This window comes from Styela clava, chromosome 14, assembly GCF_964204865.1.
Source record: "Styela clava chromosome 14, kaStyClav1.hap1.2, whole genome shotgun sequence".
Classification (NCBI taxonomy): Eukaryota; Metazoa; Chordata; class Ascidiacea; order Stolidobranchia; family Styelidae; genus Styela; species Styela clava.
Window position 1 is genome coordinate 15,402,103 of NC_135263.1, and position 22,815 is coordinate 15,424,917.

General features: G+C 35.5%; 1 long non-coding RNA gene across 1 annotated transcript; it reads right to left on the bottom strand.

Moving 5' to 3' along the window:
• Positions 1-1,923: 1,923 nt before the first annotated feature.
• LOC144432171 (uncharacterized) lies at positions 1,924-16,200 on the bottom strand. The gene is made up of 8 exons (XR_013480438.1): positions 16,078-16,200; positions 15,522-15,595; positions 14,900-15,007; positions 13,138-13,264; positions 11,796-11,925; positions 10,836-10,966; positions 7,399-7,529; positions 1,924-2,572 (listed from the first exon to the last, which is right to left on the bottom strand). It is a non-coding gene; the product is annotated as an uncharacterized LOC144432171 (long non-coding RNA).
• Positions 16,201-22,815: the final 6,615 nt, after the last annotated feature.

The window sequence follows — 22,815 nt, forward strand, 5'->3', positions numbered from 1 at the left end:
AAACAGTATTAGTATGATTGTACTTTAAAAATTAGCATATTCTACAAAAAATGAATAGAAAAAATAACTGTTTTTAAATTAAAATGTCCATAATGATAAAACTATTTACGGTCTTGGTTGTTATGAAGCCATTACAAAATTGCATGATTCTTTAGTGTTAATTGAATATAAATATCTCAGTCAATTTTTAGCTAACAGGTTGGTAACACACAAAAACTATTATCAGATATAAATAGCACTATTCTCAGAGAAATCCCAATATTCCTAACAAAATACCATAAGTGATAAACATTAATCAACAAAAATTAAAACATTGTTGATATATTTATTGAAAATCAAAATAAATATTGGATATGGGAAAAACAAAGAGTAGTTTTGGTATATCTGAATTTGTCCTATTTTCTTGAACTATAAGAAATTATGGTTAGTAAGAATGACGCCACCAAAAAGAGGCTTGTCAAACACTCTACATACTCGGATTCGTGAAATGCTTTGATTGTCATTTAAGTTCTGATTTGAAAAGAAGGTACTGACATTCAACTGTATTGCCATGTTTACTGTCATAAATATTAAAATAAAAACAGATAATTTTGACCACTAATTGCCAGATTCTATGGTCATTTATATTTTAGTATTGGCCGAACAAATATTGCTACTATGATTGCCATGCTGTGTATTCCCTCCCTTCATGGGCCCACCAATCACCAGAACCCCATCCCCCCTCCCAACCCCTGTGTATGTGAGTGTAGTATATTTGTTTTTTGTTTTGTTTTGTTTTTTGATGGAGATTCATCGACAGAAGAGACAAACCATGCCGGCCTGGTTTGTTTTCCGAAGACGATTCCAAACAAAGAACAAACAGTGTTGATAAAGTACCGGTAATAGATTAGATTTGTGTGTTAGGTAGCATTGACAACCATGAATAGACTTTATTTAGTTCGTACTGATTACAAATGTTATCAAAATGAGTAAATAAGACAATAATGAGATATCATAGCATTATATTTTGAATGCTCATTTCTTATTAATAAGAAAAGTAATTGTATAATTAAGTTATATGACAAATATGTTGAATGACGCCGCCTCCTTCATGCCAAATTATTCAAGTAATCACAGGAATGTATGTTTAGAATGGAATGTAGTGATGGAATGGAAGATTTAAAATACAAATTTAAACGATGTTTTGGTATAATAAATATATCCACTATTTAATTTTACATAAGACATGAACTATAAATTTTTAATTTTTCATAAATATGGAATCGAATATAGAAATTGTATTGTAGCGTAATGAGGAATACAAAAATTGATGTGGTTTCTAAACAATGGTTCGATCAAGAATCTGCTTCCGTTTAATAAAATCACAAGATTTACATGATTGGTCAATTCATTTGTTCTTGCATATAAGATTAAAGTACGTATGCCATTGGGAATAGTCTAAACTAGTCTCATGTCATTGGGTATAGTATAAAATAGTCTTATGACATTGGGTTTGGTCTTAAATGGTCTCATGTCATTGGGTATAGTATAAAATAATCTTATGACATTGGGTATAGTATAAAATAGTCCTATGGCATTGGGTATAGTATAAAATAGTCTCATGCCATTGGATATAGTCTGAAATAGTCTCATGTCATTGGGTATAGTATAAAATAGTCTTATGACATTGGGTTTGGTCTTAAATGGTCTCATGTCATTGGGTATAGTATAAAATAGTCTTATGACATTGGGTATAGTATAAAATAGTCTTATGGCATTGGATATAGTCTGAAATAGTCTTATGCCATTGGGTATAGTATAAAAAAAGTCTCATGCCATTGGATATAGTCTGAAATAGTCTTATGACATTGGGTATAGTATAAAATAGTCTTATAACATTGGGTATAGTCTAAAATAGTCTCATGGCATTGGATATAGTCTGAAATAGTCTTATGCCATTGGGTATAGTATAAAAAAAGTCTCATGCCATTGGATATAGTCTGAAATAGTCTTATGACATTGGGTATAGTATAAAATAGTCTTATGACATTGGGTATAGTCTAAAATAGTCTCATGCCATTGGATATAGTCTGAAATAGTCTTATGCCATTGGGTATAGTATAAAATAGTCTCATGCCATTGGATATAGTCTGAAATAGTCTTATGACATTGGGTATAGTATAAAATAGTCTTATGACATTGGGTATAGTATAAAATAGTCTTATGGCATTGGGTATAGTATAAAATAGTCTCATGCCGTTGGGTTTGGTCTTAAATGGCCTCATGCAATTGGGTATAGTTCAGAATAGTCTCATGGCATTGGATATAGGCTAAAATAGTCTCATGCCATTTGGTATAGTCTAAAATAGTCTCATGCCATTGGGTATAGTCTAAAATAGTCTCATGCCATTGGATATAGGCTAAAATAGTCTCATGCCATTTGGTATAGGCTAAAATAGTCTCAAGTGCAGCTCAATGCATTTGTTTGCAAGTAGTTCTCAGACATGTTTGATAAAACTCTCTTTCAGATTTGAATACTCAGTTTTACCATTTTTTTATGATTCCAGATTCCAAGTTCTTTAATTGAGAAAACCTGTAGAAAAAAATATACAATTAATCACAATGTCTATGATACGATTTTCTTTTTTGCATTCATATAATTAAGGAAATAAATCTTGTTGTATGAGAAGATCTTTTTAATTGTAGGCACGAGATAGGGTATTGATTGATCCCATGTGATATAATTCCAAATTTTTCCAAGGTTTGCAGTGAAAATGGTGTAACGTGCTCAGACAATGGACTTACAAGCAGGCAACCTTTTGTCGCTCGCAGACCAAAATTAGAGGTTGCAAGTCATTGGCGCGCCGCACATGGTTTTAGAAAGTTAAAAACTTTTTCACACAGATCAGAAGTTATATTTTGAGCAGTACTTAAATTTACATTTGACTTGTTTGAGTTTTATAAGAAGAAGATGCTTTTTATAATAAAAATCAAGCAGTGATACATCTCCCGAATAGAATATCGATTTATTTAATCATTGCATTGCATCTCAAAAAAAACCAAGAGAATATTTTCTGCGCCATTAAACTCTTTGCACTTAGCATTAACTTTTTGCGTTTTGTTGATATTTGTCTATTTATAATTAAATTATAGTCTCATTAAACAAGGAATTGTGAATTATGTACTTGCTGGGTTATATTATGATTTAGTTTACACGTGTCTTACAATAAATTTTGTAACGTAAAGAATATAAGCGTCGAAACAGTTTTTATGTTACTATAATTCAGTGACACGTCGCGGGTCGGATTATATTACTCTGCGGGTGGTATCTGGCCCGCGGGCCGTAGGTTGCCGACCCCCGACTTACAGCATAACATTCAATGCAATTTTATGAATTCGTATGGGTTAGTAAATATGACCCAATAATAATTTGCTTTTATTTCGCATTTGTTATGCTGATGAAAACGGTATAGATATCCATTTTAACAAATTCATTACATCAGTGATTTCAACATTTCTACCCCCGCAAACGGACAACATCAAATAAAATAAACTCGAGTACCGGCATCAGAATATTGAAATATTAATATTGATTTTTAAGCTAACGTAAGCATGTAAGTGAAACAGGTATAACCTATACATCGTCTCAACTTATTGTTTCTCACTTTTTTTTACTGCGTGAAATTATAAAATTTGACACTAAAACATGTTAATCAACTTTACGTTACTTGATTTGATCTCACAGATGAAATGTTAAATGACTTACGAATAAAAATATTAAATTCAAAAATTTAATTTTGATTGGTCTCATTATCGGGTCTTGCATGTTTCACAAATACATCGAACATTCTGAAACTAAATTTGTACAACCCTAGCGTCATCGAATATCGGCGTAATAAAAATCGAAACACATAAATAGCATTGTGACAAAAAGTCGTAAAAACTAATTGTTTTTGACTCGATTTTTCGAATAATGACACGTTTCCTAGAATTTTCCCACTAACCATATAAACTTTCTTATGTTTCATAGTCATGTCATCTTCATGTTTTTTTCTCGCAAACTCAAAGGGCATTTTTATTGGAGGTGGCTATGATGACTATCTTGCGACAGAGTTTGGAATTAAATATGAAAAAATTATACTTTAGTTATCAGATTTTTTACGCATTTGAATGATATAAATAAAAGATCGCATTTAATGGCTCTTGAACAAATCTGGGTCGGGCATTTAAAACTAATTTGATGCATTTGTAATCCAAATTTATAGGTGAATCAACAGACAACAAGTCAATATATACTTTCTTACTATTATTATATACTTTCTCGAGTCGAAAGTCGCAAAATGCTTCGAACCCCTGAATTGTCGACTGACCGGCAAACGGACTGCGAATTCTGAGAAGTCAGATTTACAGAAATGAAACCCAAAACAACGACTTTTAAAGAGCGAAGCAAGTTCAGTACTCAAAAGGCTCATTGAGAGTAGGGCAATTTGAACGTTTACGCAAGTTGCAACAAATTGTTATGGACAAATGCTTGTTCGGTAAGGGAAAATGTTTCCAGGCGATTTTTATCGAAAACATCTATAAACTAGATAACTCTTTCCACACTTGAAAAAAGTCATAGCTTCAAATACTTTTTGACTCAACATAGTTCTTCGGCGTCACGAAACCGCCAGAAGAAGACTTGGAAAATGGATATCGAATTGCTAACATTTCCATTAGAGATAATTTGTATAAAAGTAGCCGAGAAAAGAATCTAGCAGCAAATTTCTCACTGAATTTTTTTTTAATTTGGTGTGACAATAAATTTGAAAAACAGTTTCTAGAAATTTATGCGTTTTAAGTCATAACTTTTGCAAGGACCCCTAATAATGCCTCAAGATCAATAACAAGAAGACACTATTTTGTGCCTGCAAATAATAGAAAGCCTAAGTTAATTTAAAATGCGGCCCGCGGTTTTACCCAGGTAAATATATGTGGCCCGCCTGCGAAAAAGGTTGCACACCCCTGATTTTAAGAGATGATTCAAACAAATCTCACAATTCTCACAAGTTTCATGGAAATTTCCGTTTTTCTCCGATTTTTCTCAAAACGTGGTGTTTTTCTCAAATTTAACACTTTGTGCATTAGTCACAAAATTCCTTTGTACATATTCATAATACACATCATTTAAGATTAAAAAATAAATATATCACATGAAAAGAAATTGATGTTTGCGATCGGGACGCGTTAATTGGTTTGAGTGCATTGTAAACTGACGCTAATGATCTCGGCATTCGATTAGAAAACTCATAGCACAACGTCGTATTTTGTATTTTACATATTCCAAAATTAACTAATTTTTAAATTTCTTTCTAATTGCATGTAATATTAAAAATGTCAATATAAAATTTTGGCAGCGAAATATCCGAATTAACTAGTTTTGCTGAAATAGCTAAAAATAAGTCAGAATCCCGTTTATACTCGCGAGGGTGGGGATGTACATGGCTCATAGTTCAGATACACCTAATTTTAAAACATTTTTGACCATATAAAAGCTAAATATATCGGAAATATCGGTATACATTTAGCCGATACCGATACAATACTAATGTCAAAAAATCGACCGATACTGCCGATACCGATACATCGGTACATCTCCACATCAGACTATAGGACACAACAGAGAATATTGCTCTAGGTAACGGGTTGTTCCGAATGATTGTTGCTATCTTTTAACGCCAATTCCGAATGATTGTTGCTATCTTTTAACGCCAAATTACGGTTTTGTTGGGCAGAATAGTTAAATCGATGGGGCAATTATACGAAATTTGAAATGGTCTGGTTCCTCCATACTTTGCCATTAAAAATTGATATGTGCGCATTGGTGCTTAAACAGGAGAAAACGAACGAAGGAAAGCAATCTTACTGCTACAAGATAAGTTCATACTCAATATACAAAAAGAATAATTTGTCACATATTTCGCACAAAAATTACAAACGATTTATCCATCCACGGCCACAAATTTTAAGAGATGAGTTACATGAGCGAGTACAAACCATAATTTGCAAAGAAAATAATTATTTTCAGAGAGATATACAGAAAACGTCTGTAAATTGTTACAATAAAATACGTGCGCCATATCACGAATTTCAAATTAAACATATCTGCAGGAGAATTTTCACATGTGTAAAAAGATGGGTAAATAAAAGATTTCGTAAAATTATTCCAGAGGGCCTTCTTCGAACCCCCGGATACAACTCCCACGAACGCTATGGGTACAATCGAACTCAAGGTAAAACAAACACCGCTATTGACAGTGCCGTACTCATTACACCATATTTACTGAATATTGGTCCAGTTAGTGAGTTGTTCAGAATGGTTGTTTTCATCTTTTACCGTTAAATTACGTTTTGTTGGGCAGAATAGTTAAATACACGGCGCGATTCTACGAAATGAAATGGTCTGGTTCTAATAGACTTTGCCGCAGTAAATTATGAGCGCATTGGTGCTTAAACTGGCGAAAGGGGTAACGAAGAAATGAAATCTCTCTGCTATGAGATAAGTTTATACTCAATATACAAAACAAATAATTTGTCCCAGATTTTGCCCAATAATAACATAAATTACCTATTTGGAATAACCTTTAATTACAGTGATGTTTAACCGAGTTTTTGTTTTTGAACGGGTACAGGTCTCGTCCGAAATCGGGACTCACTTTTCTTAAAGTGTTTATCGGCCACGGCCACAAATTTTGAGAGATGAATTACATGAGCGAGTAGAAACCATAGAATGCAAAAAAATAATTATTTACAGAGAGATATACGGAAAAAGTCTGCGGCTACGTTATTTCTGAGTACAATCGATAGCCATAAAGCAACATTAATTTTGACTAGTTTGGTAATTCAGCCATAAATTCAGCCATAAATTAGCCATTTAGCCATAATTTAGCTATAAATTAACTTTAATTTTGACGTAGTTTGGTTGTTTAGCACACATAATATTTTGTGACCAGAGTAAGGCTTATATCATGACTTCACTAAACAACTTTATACTTTATAATATTAAAAAACCTTGTTATTTGCAAGGTACATACGAAGAAAATGAAAATATCACTATTTTAGTGTATTAGAAATGGATATTTCGTACAAAGCCCTCAAAACTAATGCAAAAATGTGAGATTTGATAAAAACCACATGCGCCAGGTTTTAAAAAACAAATAAGTGATTATCTAGTTTGGGATAGGAACAATTTGTAAATTTGTATTTCCAGCGCAATCTGCATTTCTAACTCAAACCCTGACAGGATAATTATTAATTTATTATCTGAACGTTAGCGGGGGTGTTTTGTTTTTACCGGAGAAAGGGGTGTAACAAAGATCCCTAAATTGATCCTAAATATGCAAAGGAAAATGAAGGAATCAAAAAACTTCGATTACATACTTGCTCTGCTGGCCAGACTCGATAAGCTCTCATCTTGATCAGTGATGAATATCAGACAAATGACCACGACGAAACTTTTTTGATGAAATTGATGTACTGTCTTTCTAACGTTCAAGCAGTCTCTTAGCAGGCTGAAAATTAATGTATTTTTAGTTCATTCTAAAATTATCAGAGGTGTATTTAGCTTAGGATTGCGACTCAAAAAGAGTGAAAAGTTCTAATCCTAAATTGTTACAATAAATAATTTCACATTGGAATTAATTGAAACTCGTATTGTGCCTAATCACTAATTCCAAATTAGACAGCTAAACGTGAAAGTTTGGATATCAATGGTGGAATATAGAAAATTTTACATAAGTAAAAAACTAGATAATGGAAAGACTTCATGGCATGAAAATATTTCAGAAGATCCTCATAGAACACCTGGAACAGATCGACCCCAGGGGTTCGGTTTAATCAAACCCAGTTTAAAAAACACCGTTATAGACAATGTCATGCTTATTACGCCATATTTACTGGTTATTGCTCAAGTTAAAGGGTTGTTTAGAATGGTTGTTGCTACATTTTAACGCTAAATTACGGGTATGTTGGGCAGAATAGTCATCTCTACGATGCGATTCTACGAAATGAAAATGGTCTGGTTCTAACAGACTTTGCTATAGAAAATTTATAGGCGCGCATTGTTGCTTGAACTAAACAAAAGCCGAACGAAGAAATGTAATTTTTCTTTTTCTGCTATAAGATAAGATTATACTCAATATATAAAAAAAAAATTACCGCAGAATTCCCAAAAAATTACAAATATTACTTATTTGGAATGATCTTTTAGTGCAGTGACATTTAACGGGTAACGGGTAAATTTCTCAGATATTGGGGAGACAAATTATTTTGAAAATAACACGGACACGATATAAAATTGAAAGCATATAAATGTCAACTATCAGCTAATATTCACTAATGCAGAATAAACTCTACCTACGAAATTAATTCGTTCCGGGAGCGCCATCGTACGTAGAAAATTCTATAAGTAGGGACGCGTTTTACATGTAAATACCCGAATCCGTTCCAAGCACACACAAAACTCGGACATGATATTGTACAAATTATAGTAATGGTTAAACCCCGCATAATAAATAGAAAGGTACACGTGGAAAGAAGGAAGAACAGAGAAATAACGAATGAAAATTACGAACGGTAAGTTTGTTTACCATCGTCATAATCGAATGAGTGAATTCGATTCCCAATTTTCATCCGCTAATGATGGAGAATTAAGACCGTAAAACGTGTTTTATTTTTCGACTCGGCGCTGATTTAAATATTTCATGTCGGCTGTTGTGATTTTACTTTTGCTTACAAATTAATACCGCCAACTTAAACTGAACGATATTGCCATCAACAACGTGGGGGATAACGATAAAATCTGCGAGATGGATACTAAATAATATATATCTAAGATATATTTTATACACTGTAAATTGCAAGAATAAAAAAATTTTTCGTTATGTGCGGTCACTATCGAAACTGAAGATGAAAACAATTAATTAGGGCACAATTTGCTTTTAGATTTATTGCCGAGAACGCACAGACTATCTGGACTAAATTGAAATTTACGATAATATTTTTAAAACATTTTCAATCAAAAAATCCTCGACGTCTTATAAATCACTTCAAGTCGGCGCTTATTGAAATCCTTTCATGCCGGCTGTACCTTAGTCGAAGCAATACTTTTATGGAAATAATTTTCGTAAGTTGGATTTTTCGTATCCAGAGCCTTTCGTAACTAGCGTTTCTACTGTATCGCATCCCCGGTCAGTAATGATAATATTGTTCGCTCAAAATTGGGACCGTAATTTACAAACTGTGATACAAATCCTACACAGAAGATAAAAATCGGAATAAAATTAATTTGTGTTGTTAGTGAGCTCCTTAATAGTTGTCTTTAACATCTTCACCGAATTCACAATTCTGTCAGAAATATAAAAACCAAACTACGATATCCGCCGTTGCGTGAGAATTAATATTTGCTAGTGAATAAAATAGTTTGACAACGTTAATTGGAGTGTCGGCCGCCGAAACGATCGCGGTGACAAAAAATTCACTGCAGCCTTCGATTATGACAAAATTATGAAATAAAAAACGCCGCATTGTTACGGAGTTTTCAGTCTTCTAGTGAAATCCGAAAAAAAAAAATTTATTGTCACGGCGATCGTTTCGGCGGCCGACATCCCAACTAATGTTGTTTGAAATGACAACACTCATTATTCGGTGTTCGTTTAAAATATGAGTTGAATAATAAATACGATTTTGCCCGCCACTAATCACGGCGCATGTAAATAATCATTGAATGGCAAAGAAAAATAAACTTCATTGACAATAAATTCCTGGTAATAGTTTCACTTTTCACGAATTTGATCGGCGCTACATGCGAGCGTGTTTTTGTACGTATAAACCGTTATGACGCTAGTTATAAGTTCTCTCCAAAATTAGTTTTCGCGATTTTCTAATGTTTTATTTCTAAATGCGGGTACCCGCTGACTACGGATTAATGGTGATGTTTGAAATAGGACTTGCGAAATATTTACCAAACACCGTCAGGCAAAGAGAGGCGGGCTACACGTGACTGTGGAATTTCGCTGTGAAGGACGCATATCTTTCAGTTTATTAAACGCCTTACGTCGTCGTGAATTGCACTTTTGCTTCACTGTTTCAATTTCATCGTAATCCCCCGTTGGAAAAATCCTGGCTGCGCCCTGGTTATACTATATACCCAGGTGTATACCAAATCAAACAAAAAGTATTATCGGTGGAGAGATATACAAAAAAGACAGTACTCCCAAATTAGGCCATAATTTCTGGTACAAATACTACGGAAATACACTCGGCTAGTACCCGAACTCGTAATATAACTAAAATAGTATTGAAACAAAATTATGGTCTAACCCTAATCTGGTACACATACTACGTTCCAGTGTCGCCATCTTGGTACACATACTTCGGGAGTACCGAAAAGTCTGTGGCTACGTTGTTCGCTAATTTCTAAGCAAAAGCTATAGTTATAAATCAACGTCAATTTTTACGTTTTTTGTTAGCAGTAATTTAGAACACATAATATTTGCGACCAGAGTAAGACTTCTGTCATAACTTCACTAAACAACCCTTTTCTACCTTATATTATTAAATAACTTTTGTTATTTGCATACGAAAAAAAAATTAAAAAATATGTAACACGTAGTAAAAGGTTTAAAAGCAATATTTTAGTATATTAGATTGGGATATTTTGTACAAAAACTTCGACACTAAGTTACAAATTAGTAACTATCTAGTCAGGGTTACGAACAAATTGAAAATTAATTATTTATCTATAGGGGTTGCGCAAAACATCCTTAGATTGGATCTAAAACTCTTTGAAAAAAAATCAAAATATTTCGATTACATACTTGCTTTGCATACTGGCCAGATTCGATAGGCTTTCATTTTGCTCAGTGATGAATACCAGACAAATGACGAGGCATTTCTTTTGATGAATTGATGTACTGTCTTGCTAACTTTCAAGCAGTGTCTTAGAAAACTGAAATTAAATGTGTTTTAGTTGATTCTCAAATTATCAGTGACGTATATCGAGGGTATGGCAGGTATAGCTCCTACCATTGGCAATTCTGGATTGCGGCGCAAAAAGAATGAAAAGTTCTAATCGTAAGTTGTTACAATAAAATATTTGTGCCATATCACGATTTTTCAAATTAAACAGATGAACTTGGAAGGTGTTTATCTATCCACGGCCACAAATTATGCGTGATGAATTACATGAACGAGTAGAAACCATAATATGCGAATAAAATAATTATTTGCGGAGAGATATACGGAAAAAGTCTGCGACTACGTTCTTTCTGAGCACAATCTATAGTCACAAATTAACGTTAATTTTGACGTGGTTTGTTAATTTAGCACACATAATATCTTGTTACCAGAGTAACACTTCTGTCGTGACTTTGCTTAACAACTTTTTTCTATTTTAGATTATTCGTTGTTTGCAAGGTACATACAAAGAAAATAAAAATTGAAAAATAGGTACCACGTAGTAAAAGGTTCAAGAGCACTGTTTCAGTGTATTAGATCGGGATGTTTTGTACAAAGCCCTTGACACCAATGCAAAAATGTGATATTTGATAAATACTTGCGCCAAGTTTTAAAAATAAGTAATTATCTAGTTAGTGTAAATTTATATTTTCAGCGGAATCTGCATTTCTAACCCAAACCCTGACAGAATAATTACAAATTTATTATTCTGAACGTTAGCGGGGGTGTTTTGTTTCTACCGGGAGAGGAGGTGTTGAAAGATCCTTAAATTGATCCTAAATATGCAAATGAAATTGAAAGACTAGATTTCGATTACGTACTTGCTCTGCTGGCCAGACTCGATAAGCTCTCATCTTGATCAGTGATGAATACCAGACAAATGACCACGACGAAATTCATTTGATGAAATCGATGTACTGTCTTTCTAACGTTCAAGCAGTCTCCTAAAGGCTGAAAATTAATGTATTTTTAATTCATTCTAAAATTATCAGAGGTGTATTTAGCTTAGGATTGCGACGCAAAAAGAGTGAAAACCTCAAATCGTAAATTAATAAAATAAATAATTTTAAATTAGATATAATTGAAACTCTTATTGTGACTAATCAATAATTCCAAATTAAACAGCTAAACGTGGAAGTTTGGATATCTGTGGTGGAATATAGAAAATTTTACATAAGTAAAAAACCAGGTAATGGAAAGACTTCATGGCATGAAATTATTTCAGAGGACCTTCATAGAACACCTGGAACAGATCGACCCCAGGGGTTCGATTTAATCGAACCCAGTTTATTAAACACCGTTGTAGACAGTGTCGTGCTCATTACGCCATATTCATTCGTTATTGCTCCAGTAAGGGTTGTTTAGAATGATTGTTGCTACATTTTAACGCTAAATTACGGGTATGTTGGGCAGAATAGTCTAAAGTGCGATTCTACAAAATGAAAATGGTCTGGTTCTAACAGACTTTCCATAGAAAATTTATAGGCGCGCGCTGTTGCTTAAATTATAGAAAAGACGAACAAAGAAACGCAATTTTTCTGCTATAAGATAAGCATATACTTAATATATAAGAATCAAATTTGAAGCAGATTTCCCAAAAAATTACAAATACTACGGAAGTCACTCGGATAGTCCCCGAGCACGTAATAGAACTAAAATAAGGGTATAAAATAAGGGAACTATATTATGGCCTAACCCTAACCTGGTACACATACTACGTTCTGGTGTCCGCCATATTGCTACACATACTTCGGGAGTACCGAAAACTCTACAGCTACGTTATTCGCTAATTTCTAAGCAAAAGCTATAGTTATAAATCAACGTCAATTTTTACGTTTTTTGTTAGCAGTAATATAGCACACATAATATCTTGTGACAAGAGTTAGACTTCTGTCATGATTTCACAAAACAACTCCTTTTTCCAATTTATAATATTAAATACCCTTTGTTATTTACAAAAACTTCTACACTAAAGCAAAAATGTGACACTCAATAAAAACACAAAGGTGAAGTTTTGAATTAGTAACTATCTAGTTAGGGTTAAAAACAAATTGAAATTTTTTAATTTCCATCGCAATCTATAGGGGTTGTGCAAAAGATTCTTAGATTGAACCTAAATATGCAAATTATATTGAAAGAATTAAAAAGATTTCGATTACATACTTGCTTTTCTGACCAGACTCGATAGGCGTCTATCTCAATCAGTTATGAATACCAGGCAAATGACGAAGCAATTCTTTTGATGAAATGATGTACTGTCTTGCTAACTTTCAATCAGTGTTGGGGAAAGCTGAAAATAAATTTATTTTTAGTTTATTCTCAAATTATCAGTGGCGTATTTAGGGTGTGACAGCTATAGCTCCTACCATTGACGACTTAGGATTGCGGTGCAAAAAGAGTGAAAAGTTTTAATCCCAAATTGTTACAAAAAATAATTCCTGCCTTATCACGAATTCAAAATGAAGGTAAGCAGCTAAACGTGGAAGTTAGATATCTGTAGTGGAATATAGTAAATTTTACATAAGTAAAAAGCTGAGTAAAGGAAAGATTTCGTAAAATTATTTCAGAGGAGGACCTTCAGGTTCGGTTTAATCAAACCAAGTTTAAAAAAATACCGTTATAGACAGTGTCGGGCTCATTACGCCATATTCACGGGTTATTGCTTCAGTTAAAGGGTTGTTTAGAATGATTTTTGCTACCTTTTCAACGCTAAATTACGGGTATGTGGGACAAAATAGTCAACTCCAAAGTGCGATTCGACGAAATAAAATAGTCTGGTTCTAACAGATTTGGCCTTAAATAAATATAAGCGCGCAAACTGGCGAAAAGGGGAACGACGAAATGCAATTTATCTGCTATAATTTAAGCTTATACTAAATATACAAAAAAGATAATTTGTCGCAGATTTCCCCCAAAATTACCTGCTTGGAGTGATCTTTTAGTGCAGTTATATTCAACCGGATATACCATAAATAAACAGGTGTATACCAAGATAGATCCCGGCTATACAAATAGCAATTGGCATACGATGGTACACTAGAGCTATAGCCTGATTCAAACAATCAAATTTCCCGGCCGTTTTTTGTTTTTGAACGCGCACAGGTCCTGTTCAACTTCGGGCTCAAAAATTTATGAAGTATTTGTCTGTCAACGCCTCGAAATTTCCGAGTACAAGCTATAGTCACAAATAAAAGTCAGTTTTTCCCTTTTACACATAATATTTTGTGACCAGCGTAAGACTCCTATCATGACTTCACCAAACAACCTTTTCTGCGCTATTTTATTAAATAATCTTTGTTATTTGCGAGGTATATACGATGAAAATAAAAATTGAACAAGGTGTAACATGTAGTAAAAAGGCGAACAGCGCATTTTAGCATATTAGATTGGAATATTTTGTAAAAAGCACTCGACAATAATGCAAAAATGGGCGCTTGTGAAGTATGCGTACCAAGATGGCGGACACCATAATATGTGTACCAGGTTAGAGTTAGGCCATAATTTTAGGTACAAATACTACGGGAGTCACATGGCTAGTCCCAGAACTCCTAAAAGAACTAAAATAAGGAAAATTGCAATAAAATCATAGCCTAACCCTAACCTGGTACACATACTACGTTCCGGTGTCCGCCATGGTACGTGTACTTCAGGAGTACCCCAGAATATGAGACTTGATAAAAACACCTTCGCCAAGTTTTAAAATAGCAAATCAGTAACTAGTTAGAGTTAGGAACGATTTTAAAATTTGAATTTTCAACGCAATCTTCATTCTCGACCAGAACCTTAACCGAGTAGTTAATAATTTTCTTATTTTGAGGGTTTGTGGGAGTGTTTTGTTTTTGACCGGGGGAATTGTTCAACCAACCAACGATCCTTAGATTGAACCTAGTTATACCATTAAAATTGAAAGATTTCGATTACATACTTGCTTTGCTGGTCAGACTCGATAGGCTTCTACCTTACTGAGACGACTTTCTCTTATTGATGAAGTAGTTATACTGCCTTGTCAACCTTCAACAAGTGTTTAAGAAAGCTGAAAATAAATGTATGTGACATGATCGTCGTATTTTCACCAAAATAATAACGTACGAGTATCTCAATTCAACAACGGCCCTTCGAAATTGTGATCCGACTATCAAGGGGTCGCATTTTTAAACTTTTGCGTAGATACATCCCTGCAAATAGTTCAGAGATTTTCCCTAAATTTATGAAATATTACTTATTTGGAATGGTCTGTACGTACATTGTGTTGCACCTCATGTTGTAAATGACGAGTAAACTATTAACAATTATGTTAAAATTCACCTTCTTATGAGAATCCTCTACAGTCACAGATATCTGCAGCCATTTAATTTCATAAGATACTACTCGCAGTTTTCGAATTATATAACGGAGTACAGTTATTACGACAAGAAACTGTCCAATGACGCTTTTATAACTGTTTATGGAATATATGACTTATTATTTCTGTTAAGTATGTGGAATTACCATATTGATTACGGGAATCCATGGATGTCTAAAAGTCAAATAAAATGTATAAATATTACCTGTAGATTTTTCTTCGGTTTCGTTACATCGTGTCTTCGCATCTTCAATTTCAACATCAACAACAGTTCTGCATCTGAAAAGGTAAGATATTAATAATAAACTGTTGCGGAACTTTCTAATGCCGGAATGGGAATACGTCTATCCACAATAACTTGTATATAAAAGTAAAAAAGCCAAGTATATATAGGACTTCTATCGGGCGCGACTTAAAAAGTGTGAGAATCACTGAATTCTAGGATATATATAATATGCGAGGACTCCTGAGAAAATATCGAATATCTGATGAATGAAACCACAGAGCTATTGTATTACCTTTGTATCTTTCCCTAACTCGTCAATTTAGAATGAGTCTCAGGTATGTTAAGATTTTTAGTTCATATTGAAAATAATAGGAAATTGTAATTTCAACCAAAAGATTTAGAAATCAGTTTATGAAAAGCAATACGTACAAAAATTGAGATAGTAAGCAACAACATTAACCAAATCAATAAAAAATATAGAGTTTTACGGAAACCATATAACAGCTTTACAAACACTTGTTAATATTTAGCTCACCTGAATATTATTCCAAAGAGACAAACTGATAAAGAGTAATATTCCAGCACCAACCACACACAAAATCGACCGCACTCCATCATGTAGATTTGCTACTGAGGCGTTGTCGCTTGTGCTTTCCGCGCGAAGAGTGGACGAAAACGCTAATTAGTCCTTTGTAATTAAACGTTTTTAATTAGTCCGTTATTCCAGGATCCAACAACCCTGGATCGCTACGAGCGGATCACGCTTTCTGACACGTGATCACAAAACATAAACAATGCAAATGACATTTGGTATTTGCTTAATATTACTTGTGATTGTTTGAATGCCCAATTTACACTAATTTCTCCGTCCAAACCAAACCTTGGAGACATAACATACATAGCAATATAATCGAGTTACATGTAAAAGTCCTGTTTAATTTCCCAGACCGATGGTAACAATTGATAAAGACTCGATTTAGCGCAGAGCTATACCCAAAATGGAGTTGCGACACCGCAGGTGAGACGCAGCAACGAAGTTTTGGGGTTGCAACGAATACTCGAATTTCACACGTATAAATCCCACTATTTTAAAACATTGCATAGAATCAGAGAAGCGCTGGGCTTACATCAAACTGTAAAAGTTTTAGAAGCACAGATTTAGCAAACTCTCAAATCAGTGATTCGTAACCTTTTCGAGCCATCAGAGAACCCTTTTATTACTCAGGGAATTTCGTCAAATCCCAAAGTTTTGAACGGTAGAAACCAGGGGTGCAACCAGAACCTCATAGGGGGAGTGAATTTTGTGCAAGGTATAGAACAGGGGTGGGTACCTTTTTCGGCTTACGTGCCAAAATCGGCTAAATTTAATTACAAATTTTTTCGCGTGCCGACAAAAATGAAAAACAATGCTTTGCTACTTCAAAGCAAAAATACACATGAATAAACCCTTTAAACATGCACAGACAGATTCACTATTCGGAAAAATATCAGTCCGACAAATATATGTGATTACTTTTTTTATTCTATATATACCGTGTTTCCCCGAAAATAAGGCTGAGTCTTATTTCAATTTTCTTCCAAAAATAACACTAGGGCTTATTTTCGGAGGATGTCTTATATTTTCAACTATCAAAAACAAAATTACAAAGTAGAGAATTGCGAGATTTTTCAATATATATAATAAGAAAACCGATATTCATTTACTTATAAATAACACATTTTTATTCGAAATAACTGCAAAACATAGATTATTAATCATTTAAAACGTGTAAGAGAGATTTCTTGCTATCGATTAAATAAACAAATTCGCGTTATTGAGTAGGTCTTATTTAAAGGGGAGGGCTTATATTGAAATCATTTTAAAAATTCAGTCCAGGTCTTATTTTCAGGGTAGGTCTTATTTTCGGGAAGACACGGTATCAGTGAGACCTCTACTGCTGCATTACCGCTGATAGAGATTGGACATTGGGTTTATATTTTGTAACGTTTAAAGAAATACACGACATACTGATTTCATGTTTTAGGCTACTTATGTTGCGAGACTAAATAAAGTTTATAGCTGAGAACAGAGATCCAAGTTTATGTAGGATAAAACACGGACAGAAATGCAGTTGCAAAATTTTTAGGCTACGAAATATTTTCGGGAATGGCATCCCAATCGCGCTATAGTTCGTTTTCTGCACTTCTCTCTTGTATTCCCTTTCCTAATCGATTATATTTCTTTCTAAATCAATTTATAACAGTGAGTTGGCAAGTAACTCTAATCAACATGAGCTGTACAACTCAAGCAGAAGCATCAAGCAAGGGAAAATGGTGGCATAGACGAACTATTTTATACAAAGCAATCGACTACATTTGTCGACAGCTCACTCAGTTGTTATGTCATAATATATTTCTTTGTAACCGTATGTCATGAAAGGACTAAAAGAGTTTGAATAAATAACGGATTGTTCACAAACGATAATAAATAAACGAAAACCTAGTTTCATCAGATAATTCAGAGTCTTGAAACATTTTATCTGAGGGAAGATGATCTCATTTCCGAGTCCTCATTCACGTGCCAAATAACCTCATTGACCCCGGCGCTATGAAAAAAAAAATGCAAAATCAGAAACGTATATATTACAGACAAAATAAACAAAAAAAATCATAGTTAATAGTGTTTTTAACGAGATGAATGAGCTTGGTCGTCTTCAGCTAGTTTGTTTAATATTTGGTGACATTTTCGTCAGGCACAATCTCAAATCACCCCTGACGGAAAGGCGATTTCGTTGTTTTGATAGTAAGAATGTCTCAGATGAAAACCCCTTTTCCATCATATATTATGAAAATAACAGGTTGGAAATAAAAGAATCCCGGGTTGTGCCTAAACACAAATCGTCGGGTACATGCTTGATCCGTTTTGTCGCCATGATTCAGTGAAGCGTCGCAGGCCGGATTATTTTACTCCGTGGGCCGCAGGTTATCGACCCCTGGGCTACGCAAATTACCTTGTGCCTTAGAATCCTTTCACGTGTGATAACGCCCACAGCGTTCAAACCTGCATTGATTAGCGTTTTCATCATAATGTGGGGAAATGTGACGTATGGCCTAGGAATGAATAGAAAGGTAAATCCCATGCGCAATTTACTGCGTTTCATCTTTACTGGCTGCGGTAGCACCTTCACCTGTCACGGGGCTTTTAAGACAAAATTTACGGTGTTTTTCGTTTTATTTCTAATGTGCGGTGGCGGCGCGTCAATAGGGCCAACCGGGGCAATGCCCCGGTTGTTTTTTCGGTATAATAAAAAATATTCGAAAAATACCTCAATATCGGTTGCACAGACTGTTTACACTAGCCATATTCTCCCGACATGGTTCATTTTTCGCTCGCAAAGCCTTCGCCGAACGTCGACGGGGCGACGCCGATTTTGCCCCGGTTGCTCATTGTATATCGTATTCTCTCTTTTATCTTCCACTCGCCGCGTTTGTCTCGTTTGTTTTCTGTTTCTTTTACTAAATCATCGGGGCCGATCGGGGCTAGCCCCGAAATTATGCCGACACAATGCCGACGTTTCTTACAACAACGTGTTGACATATTCACGCATTCCTTCTCGTTCGTTGGTTGCTTGAAGAGTTGATAGTTTCCTCGCCTTCGTTTTTGTCGCTTTTTTCGCTTTTTGAATCAGTTAGAGACCTTTAGTCCATTTGCTTTCGATTTTCCACATTCCTTTTGAGCTCCTCACTTCTTTCCGGCTTCGCATTTCTTAGCCTTAGACCTCATAATGAATGAGGTTGATGCACTACTTCGCACTCCGTTTTCGCAGCTGCCGCTGGAACAAAAATTAGAGGTACAACGTCTTGGGCCTTATCAACCAAAAAATTGTTCACTGGAACAATCCCATGACGGAGGAAAGCGTCGGCGTACATTCTGCGAAGAAACTTGGTATAAAAAACACGAATGGTTGTGTTACAGCGAGGACAAAAATGCACTTTTTTGTTTTTATTGCCTACTTTTTGCTACCGCCCGTGACTCACGTTGGTGTAAATTTGGTTTTAGAGATCTTAAACATCTTTCCGAGCGTGTCAGGGATCATCAATATTCTAAGGAGCACCTGGACAATGCAGTAAAATACCGAACATTCGGAAATGTTAATATTGCAGCACAGTTGGATGAAGGACGCGCGGTTTCTATTCGTCGGCACAACCAAAACGTCGAAAAAACCGCCATGTTCTCGGTCGATTGATAGATGTTTTGAAGTTCATTGGTTGTCACGAGCTGTCCCTCCGTGGGCACGATAAACGGGCTGGCTCTTCTAATAGAGGGGTATTTTTGGATATGGTGGAATACACCGCATCCCTAGATACAGTATTGAGAGATCATCTTGATGCCGCAACTGTTTCGAAAGGGATATCTAAGGATATCCAAAATGATTTGCTCGACTCAATGTATAAACTTTAATTACAACATTTGGCTCTGGAAATTGAGAATTGCCAGTTCCTTTCGATTCAGTCTGACGAGACAACTGACATCACGTGCGTTTCCCAACTGGCTGTGATTTTTCGGTTTGTGAAAGATGATAAACCTACCGAGAAATTTCACAGCTTTGTACCAATCGTTGATCGCACGGCTTGCGGGATATCGGCTGTACTGAAAGAAGTGTTACAGCCTTACAACGCGAAGTCAAAATTGATAGCTCAAACTTATGACGGCGCGGCATTCATGAGTGGGTCGAAACATGGTGTTCAAGTTTATATAAAAGAATATTTTGTTCATGCGCATTTTTTACATTGTTATGCACACCAATTTAACCTCGTTATTAAGAATATGTGTCTTGATACCCCTCTCGTCCGTATATTTTTTGCAAATGTTTCGGGGTTTTCTTCATTTTTTCCGTTTCGCCGAAGCGCTCTGACCTCCTTCGCCAGATATGTAGCCGCCGTCTCCCAGCTTGTGCACCAACACGTTGGAACTTCCAATCACGCGTGGTGCAGGGCGTGTCCGAAATTAGGTCTGAGCTCATTGAGTGTTTCAATGGCATTCAGAGCTTTCCGGTTTGGGACGAACGCTCTGTGAGGGAGGCGGCAGGTCTAAAGCGTCTGCTAGAAGATGGTGAGTTTTCATTTTTTCTCCACAATATTCTATCACGTGGATGTATTATACCGCGCATTGCAGTCAAAGCTAATGGATGGAGCGTCTGTGCAGTCGTGTATTTCAGGCTTCTGCGATGCTGTATCTCGTATCCGGGAAACAATAAAATACGACGACACATGGAGTGCTTCTTCACGCCGCGGGCAAACAACGCAGCGTTTGATTTTGTCTACAAAGGAATGCTGTGGCATTCTGGTGAATCAAATAGGCGATCGTCTGCGCACTGAACACCTTGCCGCGTTCTCTTTGATGAACCCCAAAAATTTTTCAAATTTTGCACGTCAATTTCCCATCCATTTGTTGGCTACTGTCTCCAAATTTTACCCCATGATAAACGTCGGTAAATTGGAAAATGAATTGCGATTTATATACACCAATCAAACTTTTTTGAACATCTCATCAACTTGCGCGCTCTATGGGTTCCTCATAGATAACACTCTAGTAACTACCTTTGCGGCGTCTGCAAAATTTCTGGACATCATTTTGACGACGCCTATTTCTTCCACCGACGCAGAGCGAACATTCAGCATGCTGAAGCGTATTAAAACGTATCTCAGAAACACAAAGAAATAGAATAGATTAAACTCCTTGGCTGTTTTATCCATTCACAGAGACGTTATTTCTGGGATGCATGACTTTAATCAGCGCGTTATTGAGCATTTTGCTTCCAAGAAACCGCGGCGTGTTGCATATATATTCAAGCAGTAGAAGTCTAGCAGCATATATATCTATGAGTGAGCGACGCATGTCCTTATCTTTGCATAACTTTCCTTTCTTCATAGTAACGTTTTAAATCTTATTTTAGGTTTTGTCTGCTTTCCCGAAGTTTCTGTTAATATGTCATTGTATTTATCTGGGTAAATATTGCCTTTCCTTTTGAAAGAGGTTTCAAAATAAACTATGTCTATATTTATTAATCCCTTGACTTGGAACGGTTTTAAAGACACTTTCTTATCGTTAAAAATTGTTGCTTTTGCCGATTGGTTGTTACCGATGGAATGGTTTTTATACTCATAAAATGATGGGAGAACTTACAGCGCTCATCCTGTCCCCGTAGATGGGGGTGACTTGGTCCCGCAGTAGCTTGCCCCGGTTGTCAAAATGACCACGCGCCGCCACTGCAGTAATGCGTATAACAGGGGTCACCAAACTTTTTTGACCGCGGGCCGGGTATGACTCAAATTGTGTTGAAACGGGCCGGATGAATATTTTTGTCAATGCGTAACCACAGTTCACTTTTTAGCAGGACCAAAGAAGAACAGAAGAATGTGGCTGTATCTGAATGCAAGCCGACCGAAGAACAGGTGAATAGGACTAGTGCTAAACCTGTTTTTGTGCCAACAGAAAAAAGTCCGCCAAGTAAGAAGATGAGAAGAAAGCAGAAAAGAAGTCGGCAGTTGAACTGGTAATTAGGCCTAGTGGGAAAGTAACAAACTGTGGTGTATCTAGAGTTTCCAGCATTGCAGCGTCAGATAGAAGCGGATCATTGGATGTACACGAGAACATTGAAAAGAAGACTGAGGACAAAGAGGAGAAGGCAAGAAGAAAAGAGCAGGAATCTTACGAAGAAATGTCAAGTGTAAACGTAAAAGTCATATGTAATAGACAGAATTCACATGTTAGAATTTTAAATTCAGGGATTCGTCAACCAGTGGCGACGGAAGAACAGCGAGCGGCAATAGATGTTTTCACGAAGCTGGATATTCCGACACTACCGATTTCACTAAAGAAAAGAGGAAGGGTTAATCACTTAACGTGCAGGTAATATAAAGCAAATACTGTGAAGATCACGGAAATATTGTGTACTCAGCTATGGACAAAAGACAAATGTTGTAGTAGATGTAAATATTTAGTTAACATGAAATATATCTAAAGTTTATCATGTTTTATGTAACAGGAGAACAAACAGAATAGTAGGGGAAGTAAAGTCAAGCACTCCAGTCCGCTTGCTCGGAGGCGGTGGGACATACAAGAAAAATGTGTACACGGCAGAAAATTTTGCAGTATTGATGGATTCGATGGAAAAGTTTGATCCACATGATTACTATTGTTGGTATCGATTAGTTTCTACATTTTTCACCCCAAACACGTCCAAATATGAAACCAAGCGAAAAATATTGGAAGCAAAAAGATTTTGGCGAG